This window comes from Scleropages formosus, chromosome 18 (assembly GCF_900964775.1).
Source record: "Scleropages formosus chromosome 18, fSclFor1.1, whole genome shotgun sequence".
Taxonomy (NCBI): Eukaryota; Metazoa; Chordata; class Actinopteri; order Osteoglossiformes; family Osteoglossidae; genus Scleropages; species Scleropages formosus.
The window spans coordinates 10,171,188-10,185,628 of record NC_041823.1 but is presented as its reverse complement, the minus strand read 5'-3'; the positions used below and the strand labels follow the sequence as shown (position 1 = coordinate 10,185,628).

Sequence of the window (14,441 nt, the reverse complement as noted above, 5' to 3'; positions counted from 1 at the left end):
AAAGTAAATAAATAATGCTTTTACGTACGACTTGTTTTTTTTTTTTTTACTGTGCTTGTAATCCTTTTGTTTTTTTAGAGTTGGAAAATAATGCATTTTGAAGTAAAATGGAGGCTGTTTGTTCACCAGTGCCCGGCTAGCTCAGTCGGTAGAGCATGAGACTCTTAATCTCAGGGTCGTGGGTTCGAGCCCCACGTTGGGCGAAGAGTGTTTTTTTAAAAACTCATTTTACATGTTTGTGGGGATTGTTATTATTTTATTTTTTTTTTACTGAAAGTTGCTTTTTAGCTACCACTTAGCCCGAAGTTACCTCAAGTAAAATGTCCTTATGTACAAATGGTTCAAATACTGTAAGACATTTACTTAGACGGCTACGCAACTTATTTAACCATTATTTCTCTGAATGAAAATCAAAGAAGTTGTAATACCGGACATAAATCACATTTCACTGCCATTTATGAACCGCAACTTTTTCGGCATGTATCTGTAAGCTTCGCTGCAATGTGCTGTAATGTATTTATTTTCCTGTATTTAAGGACTGTGAGGATTTGGAAGTGGGCGTGTCCCCTACCTGTAAGGCCCAGTGGTTTCACATCTCATTATTTTTGCAGTGATTTGAAGTGAAAAATCCGATAAAGGTGGGGCGCCACAGTGTAGCAAATCTGAGCCACATGGCTTTCAACTGCTGTTCACTCAGGCCTCGTTGTGGAAAACAAAGCCTTTTGCCTCTTGTGATTGTTATCTAAAGGAAGCTGGATTTTCTCTCTGCTTAAACTTAAGTTATTTGCCTGCAGATGGCAACCTAGACCAAGGTAATAACGCTCGGCTCTACATAGGAGCAGGGGAATAGCAGCCCTTTCCGTAGACACCCTTGTGTTATAAAAAATCGACTTATGGATTTCTGAAGATTCAAACTAATTCCTATTAATTTACTATTTAAATAGCATTTTCATCTCTTGTCTGTTTTCTTAGTTGTATGTTTGTGGGGGGGCACAGTGGAGCAGCGGGCTTGGCCAGGGCCTCCTCTTGGGTGTGTTGGGGGTTCAAGTCCTGGTTGGTGTGCCTTGTGATGGAATGGCATCCTGTCCTGGGTGTGTCTCCTGCGCTGCTAGGCTCTGGTTTGCCATGACCCTGCTCAAGCAGTGTGTTTGTGTGTTGTTGGGGGGGTGCGGTAATCTCACCTGGCATTTACATGCCAAGCCAATAGGTGGCAGTAAATTGCACCCCACTAAAAAAAAAGGAGTGGCTGATGTCTTGTATTTACAGTAACTTCACTAAAGCCTCGACTACTTTATAGGTTGGTTGTGGTGTCCCTGATTTTGGTGATCAACAAGATTATGAATGTTGCAGATGTTTGTGGGATGAATTGGTGAAATGTACTACACAGGCAATAAAATACTGAAATAAGAATTTTTTTTTTATAGCTATATCTGAGATGACAGAACCTCATCTGCAAATTGAATGAAGCTTTTACTGATGGTGACGCCAGGGGTAGAAATGACTCTGGAGTCATGAACAAAATGAGATACAAGCAGACGTCTGGTCCTGCTTGTGTTGGTAAGGTGAGGAGTCGGTGTCCATTGCATGCCATTCCACCAAATCAAAAGGTGGCCAGAGGGTCTCAGCCGAACAGCTGTGAACCCCAACAGTCCAACCAACTTGCGATGTCTGATGTCTCTGCGCTGGTTCCACAACAGTTTTACTGAGCTCTACGGATTCCAAAGATAATGGCATATCTCACTTTGCCTTTTGGATTTCTTTTGTCTGAACTTCAAGGCACCACCACTTTTTCCTTTGTCATTCTCATTGTTTATTTATGGGGAAATTGGGCTTAAATGGCAGGAAATGCTTTTGTCTAAACTGGACATTTTCCGGCCATCGGTATTTGTTGTGCAGAGACGAGATGCACTCCCATAACAGATAAACTGCAAACCACAGGTTTGAAATTGATTTTTTTTATGTACTTATTGTGTAGTGTTAGCATGCCCAGGAGGGGTGGGCAGCCAGCTGGCCTTGGCCCCCCTGAGGTTTTTCGCCTTTTCCAGTCTCAGCAGTTTTGTTTCCTCTCCTCCGTTGCCTTCTGGCTTTTTCTCCTGCTGGATTTTATCTGTGAATCCTTGTTGTTATTACTTATGCTACTTGTTGCATGTCTGCTTGTGCTTTTCACGTTATTCTTTGTCAAATGCTCTAAGGCAGCTTGTTGGGATGGGTGTTGTACACAAATAAACTGAACTGGACTGAATTTAATACTTAGTATTAATTCTGAGAATGAAGGATTTTGCTCCAAATTATGGCTACAAAGTCCTGCAGTTTAAAGTACTCAGGTATCACTTAGATCATCATTTAGATTGCTTGCATATCATATCATTCACTTGGGTAATGTTTTTTAGACTCTATAATAAACTGTGATAATGGTGAAGTATGCTTTTGGCTTGAGGAAACTGTACTGGACTATTCAGTAAAGAAATAAATTATGTTGTGATGTAATTTACATGTAAAAAGCACAGTGACTGGATATCTGTCAATTATAAAAAGAAAACTAATGAAAGATTTGAATATTATATTTGTGTGTGTATATGTGTATATCACGTGTAAAAATAGTCCATTCAATATAAGTAATTATTAGAAATTCTTGGTAAATTTTGCCTTTTAAGCCACTTTTAAACCTTACAGTATTGTGAGAAATGCCAGGGAAATGATGTGAAGAATATTCAGTTTGCAAGAGCACCACTATAATTAACTTTAATTTGGAGTCCCTTTTCAAAAACTGGGTAAATATTGCCAGTCATTTAGGCACATAGTGGAGACAAGTGAAACTTTTTTATGAGGTCCTTTGTAACACTCAGCTTGTGTCAAATGAACCAGTGTAATATTAAATATTTTTTTCAGGGGTTGTGAAACATTCTACTAATTTCTGCACAAATCAGCGTAAGTTGCTTGTTGCAGAAACCAAAATTGAGGACAACGGTGTCAAATAAACATAAAGTACTGATATGTGGTGATTTAAAAAAAAAAAAAAAAAAAAAAAAAATCACTGCATGACAACAGTGTGAAAAATATACATTGCGGAGAAGTGTCTGCCTTGCTGCTATCTGACTAGACATTGTAGTCTCAAATTTTTCTATTTTTTCCTGCAGCTCTCATCAAACAGTGGTGTTCTGAAACAACAGTTAACACTTAATTACCATATTCAGTGTCTCAATAAATTACTGCACCGGGTTCAAAATGTCTTCATGACTCATTTAGCTTGCTAATTTAATTTAAGTCCACTCAAAGCACATACCAGAATGAAAGATAATTCTGTCATAGCAATAAAATGTTGTTCCCCCTTATGAGATGTTGTACAGAAAGTCTAGATTTTGCTGAGGCCACAGAAGAAGCACATAATTCACGTATATGTTTATTTGTAGATAGTACCCATGCCAACAGAGTGCATTATGTACTATTGATTATTGATGATATTATAATAAATAATATATTATGAACAAAGGCTGTGCCATCAAGTCAACCCCAAGGGAGGAATGGAAGTAGTTTTATATATATATATGTGTGTGTGTGTGTGTGTGTGTGTGTGTGTGTGTGTGTGTGTGTGTGTGTCTGTGTCCTTCTCTATTATTGTTTATCCAATGCAAGGTCACCGTGGTACAGAACCTATCCCGGAACTGCATAGGGCACAAAGCAGGACAAACCTGTCTGTCACAGGGCACTCACACACACTCATTCACTCACAGGTGCACACACTACGGGTACCGTGACTCACCTGAAACATGTCTTTGGACTGTGGGAGGAAACCAGAGCACCTAGAGGAAGCCCATGTGAGCATACGAAGGACATGCAAACTCCACGCAGTCTGAGTCGGAGTCCAACGGTCATCTGAGCCTCCAACCCAAGACCTGTGAGGTACCGATGGTACCGCCCTGCAGGGATGTGGCACAGATGTTATATATTATCTTAACTTAGATGTCTCAGCATGTGTGAGTGCGATCCCTGTACAGAGGCTCAGTCAATAACTGTGCACCATGACTTTTGAACGCATTTGTATCGAACGTGTCGTCCAGCTACGCGGCCGCACTGCACGACTTGTACGGATGCTGTGGCGATTGCGCACAGGCCAGCGGTCGACACCTCAGTGCCACATTTCGCGAATGCCGAAGGTTTACAAATCCCGGCAAGAGATCTCATCGGGTTTCTCTGTGAGATCCAGATTGGCAGAATTTATGACCACATCACAGCGTACAAATGTTTTATGAATGGGGCCCCTTGTACTTTCTATCACCTGGACGCCACCTCCACACCCATCCCCCGCTGCAAACATTTACTCCCTTTTCAGAGGTTAACGCTGCCACGGTCCATGGTCAAAGCATGAGTCAGACGCTCTGTCAACAAACATAACGTTCAAAGCTGCCCCCTGCACAAAGGGGCACTGCCTGCAACTCGCGTGACTCGAATCATTATAATGGAAGCAGGTAATACTGTTATGGGCATATCACACCGTTTATTATGAATGTACAATCAATTATTCATAGATTTGTTAGTGAGGAAAATAGAGGGAAGCAAAGAGATTAAGCGCTGAGACTTTAAAGGCAATAAAATTAATTACAGTCCAAAGGATTAATCTGTATTCCTTTCACTCCACCAAAGGGCTTTGGTTGTACTCTGTTTATTTACTACGAATCAAGGAAGCCAAATTTATTAAATTATGTGAGCCGAGCCTGGAGGGCACCTCAGAGGTGCTTAAACGTTTCAGAAAAGATTTAAATATATTACCTGCTCTTCATATGCCCTGAAAATCCTTTGAAAGTAACAGGAATTACAATGTGCGACAGATCTCGAAACAAAACCGATGTGCATATATCAGCTCATGGCATATTTTTGCTGGAAAAAATGTAATGTGCAGAATTCTGTTTACTGTTTCTCGGAGCTGTCCTGTCCAGTGTGCGTCTAGGTTTGCACCCTATGCAAATCTTAATAAATATTAAAAAAAAATTGAAACAATGGCGCTCCAAGGGCTTTACTAGTATGGAGTGGCAGCATATGGAGGATGTAGTGGTGCAGCAGGTTTGGCTGAGTCTTGCTGTGTGGCAGGTCTGGGGTTTAAGCCTTGTTTGGGGTGCCTTGTAGTGGACTGGCGTCCCGTCCGGGGTGTGTCGTCTTGCTCTCTTTGTTGCCGGGTGAGGCTCCTGTTTGCCACGACCCCTCTTGGGACAAGCAGTTGCAGACATTGTGTGCGTGAGTAACAGAATAACAAGTATGCAGGATGTCCGTTCATGTCATTTTACTATTACTTTCTATTCATCTATCTGTTTATTTTACACAAGTATAGTGCCGTGGACCGTGCAGTCCTGTGTTTCACTTTTTTGTGGTTAGATTTTGTTTTACCAGTCCCAGGTGAGTTGTAGTGGGAGGTTGGGAAGGGGGGGGGCTTGTTTAAGGTATAGAAGTGATGGGCATGATTCTTGTTCATTGTAATTCCCTGAAAGTGAGAATAAATTTTAAAAATAATGACAAAATAGACATACGTTTTTTATTACCTTTTTTGCCCCAGAAGGTGACATGTGGGCCTGTGCCTTTTCTCCCAGCACTCTGAGTCGTACTGACCACATTCCAAGCAGCATCTCTCTGTGCGACGGGGCCCCCAGCTACTGGCTCCCTCCCCAGGCCTCATGTGTGGAACAAGGGCTGCGCTCGGAGACAGGAGCACTGATCCGGAGATGACGCTCGAGGGCATCTTTACGCTGCGCTTCGAACATGGCGCGCAGTTCACCTTTTCGGCGCATCCAGGAAGCCGTCTCCTGACACCGAGCTTCCCTTTGTACTGCCGTCGACGGTAAGGCGACACCCGTTTTCGCCTACGAAACAGCGGGACTCTGCTACCGTCGCGTACGCCTGAAAATCCTCCCCCTAAAGGCGAGCGTAACAACAGAAAAAGACTGAAGGTGTGGCTTTACCTCCTCTGATTATAGCACTAGGCGTGATAATGAGTGCAAAAAAAAAAACTTCATATTTCTTGATCTGTGGGTTTCAGTTTGTGTAAGAAATCATATTTTCACCCAGTTCCTTGCAGAAACAAGTCTGCTTAAGGGGTGGAGGGGATCCAAAGGGTAAATTGAGCTGTGTTTGCGGGGCCTGTGCGTGTGGACTTGTTGGGTCTTTGACATACAGTATGACAACCCTGTGCCATGATCCCTCATACAGTCCAACATGATACAGTATAATGATCATCTGTCCTCATATAGCGCTCCACCCTTCAGTGAATGCATATGCAGCTTCCACATATTCAATTATTGTTCCACCGGCGGCTCTAACGCGGGGTCCGTGCGTGTGCGCGCACGTGTCCCAGTGCATAATTCAGTGCGCGTCCATCCATGTCGCATGTGCGCGATCTCCAGGTGGCGCCGCCCCGCTTCCCTCATCCCGCTCCAGCCTGAATGCCGCGAGTCCCACCGACGGATCGCTTCCCATCGGCTGCGTCACCGCTCTGTCACCGCGGCAGCCGGACCCCACGCACGGCGGGAGGTGACGCGCGCGTCCTCCCCTCCCACCCACGCCTGCGAGGAAATCGCCGCTGGGTTCCGACCCGAGAGGCAGATCTTTAAAGAAAAACGGCAGGTAGCACAACAACCAGAGAGGGACTCGACACCGCGTCCTTCCTTCTATCCTTCGCAGCCAGGCATTCAGAGCGAAGATGCGCACCCTCCTTTTGCTCGCTATGGTCCATATAGTTTGATCAGAGCCACCCGTAGCGGGAACACCAAGTGCGGAGCTCCACTACGGAAAAGGGGGAGCCGGTCCTCCTTGGCTTAGAGCCGGAGTCCCCGTTGTGCTGTCTGTCAGAGCCAATATTTCCTCCTCTTTTCCAAAGAGCTGCTTCTCCGCAGCCGCTCGCCGTAATATAGGGCCCGGCCGGTAAGAGTCTTATCTTGGCAGCCTGGCTTTTCTCAAGGCGGGACACACAACGCAGCCGGCGTCGCGCCTCTGGAGTGGAGTGCGGCAGCAAAAATAAATAGGAGACCTGGCTGGGAAAAAAGAGGAAAAAAAAAAAGAAAAGAAAAGAAAACGAAGCGCTGTACTGTACTGCCTGGGACAGATAATCTCTCTAAAATTTCATATTTCTGAAAAAGCGTAAGCTTTGAGTCAATCCGCCGTGTCTCGGGCCCCTTCCATAGCCGTATTATAAATATTATTTGCGCTGCTGGGTTTCACTTGTTTATTACGAAGCCGCGAATCATCGTGGCAAATACACGCTCCGAGAGAGATATGATATGTTTTCTCTTCCCAAAATGATTTATGCGCAGCCTCTTCATTAAGTATCTCAGTTATTAAGGCCGCGAATGAAATTTAAGTGGTTTAAGTATTTAGCTGTTCATCACGTTTTTTTCTTTTTTCTTTTTCATTTTTGATGTCAGAGCACAAAGACGTGGGGTTCTGGTGTATTTTGTTTGGATGGGCATATCCTCACTTGCCAGAAATATATTTCTCTCATGTTTCACAGCAGGGCCGATTTGCATGTTCTTCCGCGGTGTGAAGCGTGAAAGCCGGACTCCTGCTGAGCAGCGCACGGGCCGTGGAGTGAGTGAGGGAGTGAGTGAGTGAGTGAGTGAGTGGGCCAGGAGGGACGTCAGCGTTCGGCGTTCGGTTTCAGCAGCACTCTGATTGATTCCCGCTCCTCTCTCTCCCTCCTTCTCTCCATCACCCCCTCTTTCTCTCTCTCTCCCTCCCTCTCTCCATCACTCTTCTCTCTCTTTCTCTCTCCCCCCCCCTCCTCTTTCTCTCTCTCTCTCTCTCTCTCTCCGGCCCCAACTCTCCCCCTCTCTCTCCCTCTCTCCATCCCCCCTCTTTCTTTCTCTTTCTCTCTCCCTCTGTGTCTCTCTCCCCCCTTCTCTCCATACCCCCCACTTTCCCTCTCTCTCTCCTCTTTCTCTCTCCTCTTTCTCTCTCTCCCTCCCCCTTCTCCCTCTACCTCTCTCTCTCCGTCCACCCACCCTTCCTCTCGCTCACCCCCCTCTCCCTCTCTTTCTCTCTCTCCCTCTGTCTCTCACTCCACCCCCCCTTTCCCCCCTTCTCTCTCTCTCTCTCGCTCACCCACTCACTGCTCTGCTCCCTTCTTCCCCAGCTATCCAGTTAACAAGCCCCTCGAACCCAGTTTGCTGCAGGATGACATATCCCTGCTATTACACTGAGTCCCCAAGAAAGACAACACGTTAACCCAACCCGGGTTGGGCCCTGGTGTGCAGGTTCAGCTTTTAATTTCTTTAGTAAAGCCTTTATTTATCCAGCTGGCCTTCCAAATGTAATCCAGTTTCCCACAAAAAGGTGACCAAAAAACTTGCGGACTCTGCGCGGTGTCCATGACGGACCAGGGTTTTCCGCCACAGCTTTACGGTTTATGGTTGTCTCCGCCATCCTGCTTTGCCTGAAAAGCTGCGGTCGTGCGAAACAAAGCAAGTCACTGCAAATAAACCTGAGCAATGCTGTCGTACAGGAGACTATTTCCCAGTCGTAGAGACTATTCGTTCCACAGAAGGAATGCAGTGTTTGAATAATGAGATCATCCTGCTTCTCACAAGGACATTCCTATTTGGATAAAACCCGCCCACATTTGTATGATAATTGCTTTATTTTCTTTCTTACAATACAACCATAATAGTAATAACGTGAGAAAAAGATCTCAGTCTTTATCAATAGACTATTCCAATATCACAATGCAAATCCACTGACAATCACAAAATGAAAAAGGAAATTTATTTTACGGCTGCATCAAGTGAGAAAACGTGACTTTGCTTGTTACGCAGCAATAAAAACCATGACACGAATTCTTTTTCATTTGAGAGATATGAAATTAATATAATTATGATTAATTATTCAGAAATATGGTACAGATAACCCAGCCTGAATATTAATGTTATCATAATATGAAAATACTGAAATTAAAATAAGCTAGTTTAATGCAGTCTGAAATAACAGGTTTAATTGAAAAGTTGGTGGTTTAAGTGAATATTCTGAGACCTTGTATTAATGAAATAAGACGCACCGTTAAAGTACCATTACGCAACTGTACTTATGAAGGCAGAACTGTTGAAAAAGTAAGCTGAGGCCAAGACAGGCCTGTGTAACATTTATAAAGTTGAAATGTTGATTATACTTTTTTTCTGTTGACAGTCAGGCATGAGAATAATAAATAGAAAAAATAAATTTTAACATATACATGAAGAAATACATAAATATGCAAATAGATCAACTGCGCTTTGACAGAATGCAGAGACATATGGCAGCGCTTTCAGCACATTGTGGCAACATTATGACTGTATGAAATGAATAAAATGGAATAAAATTTTCTCTAGCATTATTTATTAATAGGTTCATTAAATATACAAGTGAAGAATATGAGTGAAACTGTAAAAATGGTGTAAATCATACTGGAGTTCAAGATCTAATCAACATCTTTCATGCTAAACCTTGAGGCTTGTGTAACGAACAAAGAGAAACAAGACCATTCTCCCTTCAAAATCCTGTCCCTTTCACAAGTTTCCAAGTAATTAAATCCTGTATAAGTATTTATGAGTGGAAAAAATTGAACCTTTCATGATAAATAACAACTTTCCCACTGTAGGGTCACAGTGGATCAGAGCCTATTCCAATAATGTAGTTATGAGGAAAGGTGAACCCTCAGTGGATCAATCACACACACACACACATTGTAGCATGTAAAACATATGAAACACGTGTGTTTAATGTGATTAATGGGAATAAATTAATGGCAACATGGACAGACATGAACAGAACATTCAACTCCACACAGACAGATGGATTCAAACCTATATCCAGACCCACTGCTCAGGTGCTGAGAAGCACTACCACCACCCATTGCACCTCTATTTAGCTTGAAGGATTTTTGCATCATGCTCTCTTTCCATTTGTCATTCAGGTGTTTATTTCTCTCAGAACATGTTGAGATCTGCAATGCTGGGAACAGTACATAGGTTCCAATAACAGTTTTGGACAGTTGCATGAAGAGTAGATCTTTCTGATGGGCAAACATTGCACAGTGTGCTACTTAGACTTTGTCAGTATGCAAATGTCTGCAAGAGATACCCTGAACCCTTGCTGGAGGAATAGCTCATACAGTTTCAGACAGCCATACTGCTGAGATTCTATTCAATGTCTTTACACACACAAACACACACACACACACACACACACACACACACTTTCTGAACCGCTTGTCCCATGCGGGGTCACTGGGAACCGGAGCCTAACCCGGCAACTCAGGGCATAAGGCTAGAGGGGGAGGGGACACACCCAGGGCGGGACGCCAGTCCATTGCAAGGCACCCCAAGCAGGATTCGAACCCCAGATCCACCAGAGAACAGGACCCGGTCCAACCCACTGCACCACTGCGCCACCGCTCCCCCCGCTACCCGACTGTATAAATGGGTAAATTGTCGTAAGTCGCTTTGGTGAAAACCATCAGTTAAATAAGCAAATGTAATTTCCATCTGCGCTGTTTACATTTCTATGCCATTGATTGGTTTCTAGGTTGTTCAATAAAATCGCAACTCAAGGTTCATGATGGGTGTTTTCAGGAGTTACCAGAAGCCTCAAAGTTCTCACTTGCACTTGAGTGCTTGAAGGCACATTACCTGCAGCGGAGTACTCCTGCTTGTGTTACAGTAGCATGAATTCCATTCCTCCCCCACAGTGTCCCTTCCAGCATTGTCACTTCAGCGGCACATTAATATTAATTTCGACCCTAACGAGGTCTGTTGTCGCAGTGGCCTACAGTTAGCGCAGTCGAAAAAAAAAAAAGAGCCGCTGCATACAAAGACTAAGTACGTCAAGGGGACTTATTTGCCCCGCAGTTCTTTCAGTGTAACCTAGAGAAGAAATATGGAGTACAGCCAGTGTAAATACAAATTCTTATTTAACGCTAATTTACATGGGATATATCCGGAAAAATCCAGCCAATTATTTGTGATGAAGGGAAAGGGGTCCTTTAAGGATCACGGATCAAAATGCTGCCGCGTGACACGCGCGTCCGCTCCTTTGCTCCTTTGCGCTGAACGGTGCCTTCCTTCATGAGCGGCATCGCGGAGCGCGAAGGAGTGGTGGCTGAAGCAGTCGCACAGTTCCTTTGCCTCACACGTGGCGCATTACCGAGCCCTAATGGCGCGATTAGGGTAATTCTTACCCAGAGACCAGTTCAGGCCGCTATCGTGAGTCCATTAGCACAAGCTGCGCTCGGAGGAGTGGACACATCAAAGTGCGAGAGCGGCCGGGGGAGGCCCGGCAAACTTTCCGTCTTTTCCCCCACCCCCGGAATGAAACGCGCATAATGGCCCGCCTCAGTGTTTTACGGGCCGTAATGGGTCGTCCCGCTCCGGAACACACGGCGCCGGATGCGGCGTATCTGCCCGGTGCTGATAACAGCCTGCATTGGACGCGCCCGCCGGGGTCCGGAGGCGCTACAGGCACAAAACGCAAACCCAACGGGCGAGCCGGATGCGCGACATGATGGATACGCGCGATGCCGTGCTCCTCGGATCCTCGTTTTAGCGGGCGCAATTTATTTAAGCGTCGATAGTGCTTGACGTGGTGACACGCGCCGGCGTCGTTGCTTGCGGCCTGCAGAGCGCGGTTCCACGCCGGATGAGAGAAATTGCCACGAAGAAGCGGTCGCCTTGCCGACGGGTCGAGCTCGGGGTGCGCGCGACTCTAGGAGGAGAGAGCCTAGGTTTCGGCTCGGCTGCGCATTAGTGCGAACTTCAACAAATCAATATTCAGTTAAGCAAAAGACACCAAGGCTGCAGGCCTCTGAGAATTAAAATTCTGCAAAAACTGCTTGGAGTGTTGGGAAACTAAATTGAAACAGTAGACGTGTCACCGTGATTTATTGTTTACATTTACGATATTTGATAAAAATGCACGATACGTCAATATCTTTAATGCACAGCTATTGTTTCGTACAGCTAATAGGAGTTGGATCCATATGCATATGTTTACATCTAATGCTGAAATGTATGCTCTCTGCCTTGCTTTGATTTTTCTGACCTTTTTTGTGCATTTATTGTGAAGATGTAAGCCAGTAAACAACACTAATGAATTAGATCTTCATGTAAAAAATACTGTCCACACTCCTAAGCATTAACGGGAAGAATGTGTTTGGTCTTTATTTCATGGTTTTGCACAATTTTGGATGGCAAGGGCAATTTGCTGCAAGGACCAAACTCATCTCGCTTATTAAGAACAATGTTTGGATCAAGTTTTGCAGGGATATATTTGACAGTTTGAGCAGCACTTCGACTAGATAATACTAAGGAAATACTAGACTTCTTAAAAGCCGTTATTTATACACGTTGCACTAAATCTCATGTCTCATCGTCATATTGCGACTAAAAGTCATAATCATTAAGGAAGAGAATGTCACAGGATTTCCAGATTCCTCCTGATGAATTAGAATGACAGCGCTGTTTTCATAAGAGCTTCAATTCATAGGTCCCCGGATGTCCGGCCGAATATTTATCAGAGATCTCATCACACCTCTCATTAAAATGCCCGAAAAGGAAATAAATATGAATTACGATGTGATATTGACCTGTCAGATCACATATTTACATGACATTCCCTGGACAAATTGTGCATTGCTCTGTATTGATTGTGGAGCCTCTCTCTGTCTGAAAGACTTTGAGACAAACTTCAAAATCAATCAGAGTCATTACACTCAATCTGAAGAAGGTCCATGAGAATAAGAAAACAAGAAAAGCTCTCCTAGACAGTGAGGCTGCAGTATGTCTGTTGGCAAATTGCTTAGAAATCCAGGTAATTTTCCGGGTAATTTTCCTGTCATCGAAAGTTATCGCTGATTTTATTTGAGCCCCTCTGTTGTGCACATAAGTCAAAATTAGTTATGTACATATTTTGCTGAAATCACACACTGCATTGGCCTGATAAACAGTCTGTGCCGACCTCACGCGTTTCATGAGGGGAAGAGTAGCAAGGGCAGAACGTGCGGAATGGGCAACTTCCTAAGAATTTTAATATTTTAGCTCAATGAAATAATTATGACTAATGTCTACTGTTTCCATATTCAATGATTGCAGCACATGATTTATATCACATGCGTCACATGTGACACGTCTTTTTTTAGCGCATTAAACAGTATGCATAATGGTCTTAAATTAATTTTGCTAGAAAAGCTAAGCAACTTATATTACATTTCTACGTTCCTTCTCTGTTTGTCTGTCATACTGAGGCTCTGTGATGTCATTACTGTACTTTTTACTTTCCTTTCTTTTCCTCTTCTCTTTCAGTGTGTTTCTTCATTCACCAAGGAGACGGAGCATATTAAAACAAATCAGTCTTATCATAACAGATCTAAAAATATAAACATGAATAATACTAATATAATTTAAATATATAATATAAAGGGGGGGTGCGGTGGCGCAGTGGGTTGGACCGGGTCCTGCTCTCCGGTGGGTCTGGGGTTCGAGTCCCGCTTGGGGTGCCTTGTGATGGACTGGCGTCCCGTCCTGGGTGTGTCCCCTCCGGCCTTACGCCCTGTGTTGCCGGGTAGGCTCCGGTTCCCTGTGACCCTGTATGGGACAAGCGGTTCAGACAATGTGTGTGTATATAATATGAATATAATTTTTCAAGAAAAATATGAAAACTAATGATAAGTGAAATCTGTTACGTGTTATTTGTCACGTGAGAATAGACTTATCCCATTAGGATTTGGTGAGGACTGGATGTGGGTTAGTTATGCCCCAATTTGTAAAACCATAGGAGTGAAAGAAAATATCAGACGCACTTTATCGCGTTGCTGTAAATCAGCCGTGATTTGTGCCTAATGAAAATTTTCACTAGATCAAAACCTTGCTCATTCTATGTCGGTGCACATCAAACTTTAATTTCGCTACGAATTCTTCATTCTTTGCTCCGTGATCCGTTGTGTCCCCGTGTTACATTGATGGATGTGCGTTCTTATTCTGTTACAGATTCTGCCGGATCCTGACCGCCGCCAGTCATGACCTCTATTACAATTCACTCCATTCAGCACGATCGCCCAAAGGGCTCTTTTCACCGTCACGTGTGCAACTGCTCTTTTACTTTGTCTCTTTGATGTGCATGGCATATCTCCTCAAATGGGAAAGCTTTATCTTTATTCAAAATTACAGCGAAACTGCAATTCCAAAGCTGTTTACTAGACTAACTCTCTTTGGTCTTGTGATGCGGATGGGACTGTAACCCAAAAACGAATGCTTCACTTCATCATGTTTTCTCAGATATCTATTAAGGGCTTTGCCGCCTGAGGTTCACATGGCATTATTACATGCTGGCGACATTACACTACTGATTTGCACTAAGTTTGTGGGAATAGTAGTAATTAAAATATGTGAGTTTCTATTGCTCTCGGGGGGTGCGGTGGCGTGGTGGTGCAGTGGGTT

The 14,441-nt window shown here is 43.9% G+C and overlaps 1 non-coding gene across 1 annotated transcript; it reads left to right on the top strand.

Moving 5' to 3' along the window:
• The first annotated feature begins 130 nt into the window (after nucleotides 1-130).
• trnak-cuu (transfer RNA lysine (anticodon CUU)) lies at nucleotides 131-203 on the top strand. Its single transcript has one exon. It is a non-coding gene; the product is annotated as a tRNA-Lys (tRNA).
• Nucleotides 204-14,441: the final 14,238 nt, after the last annotated feature.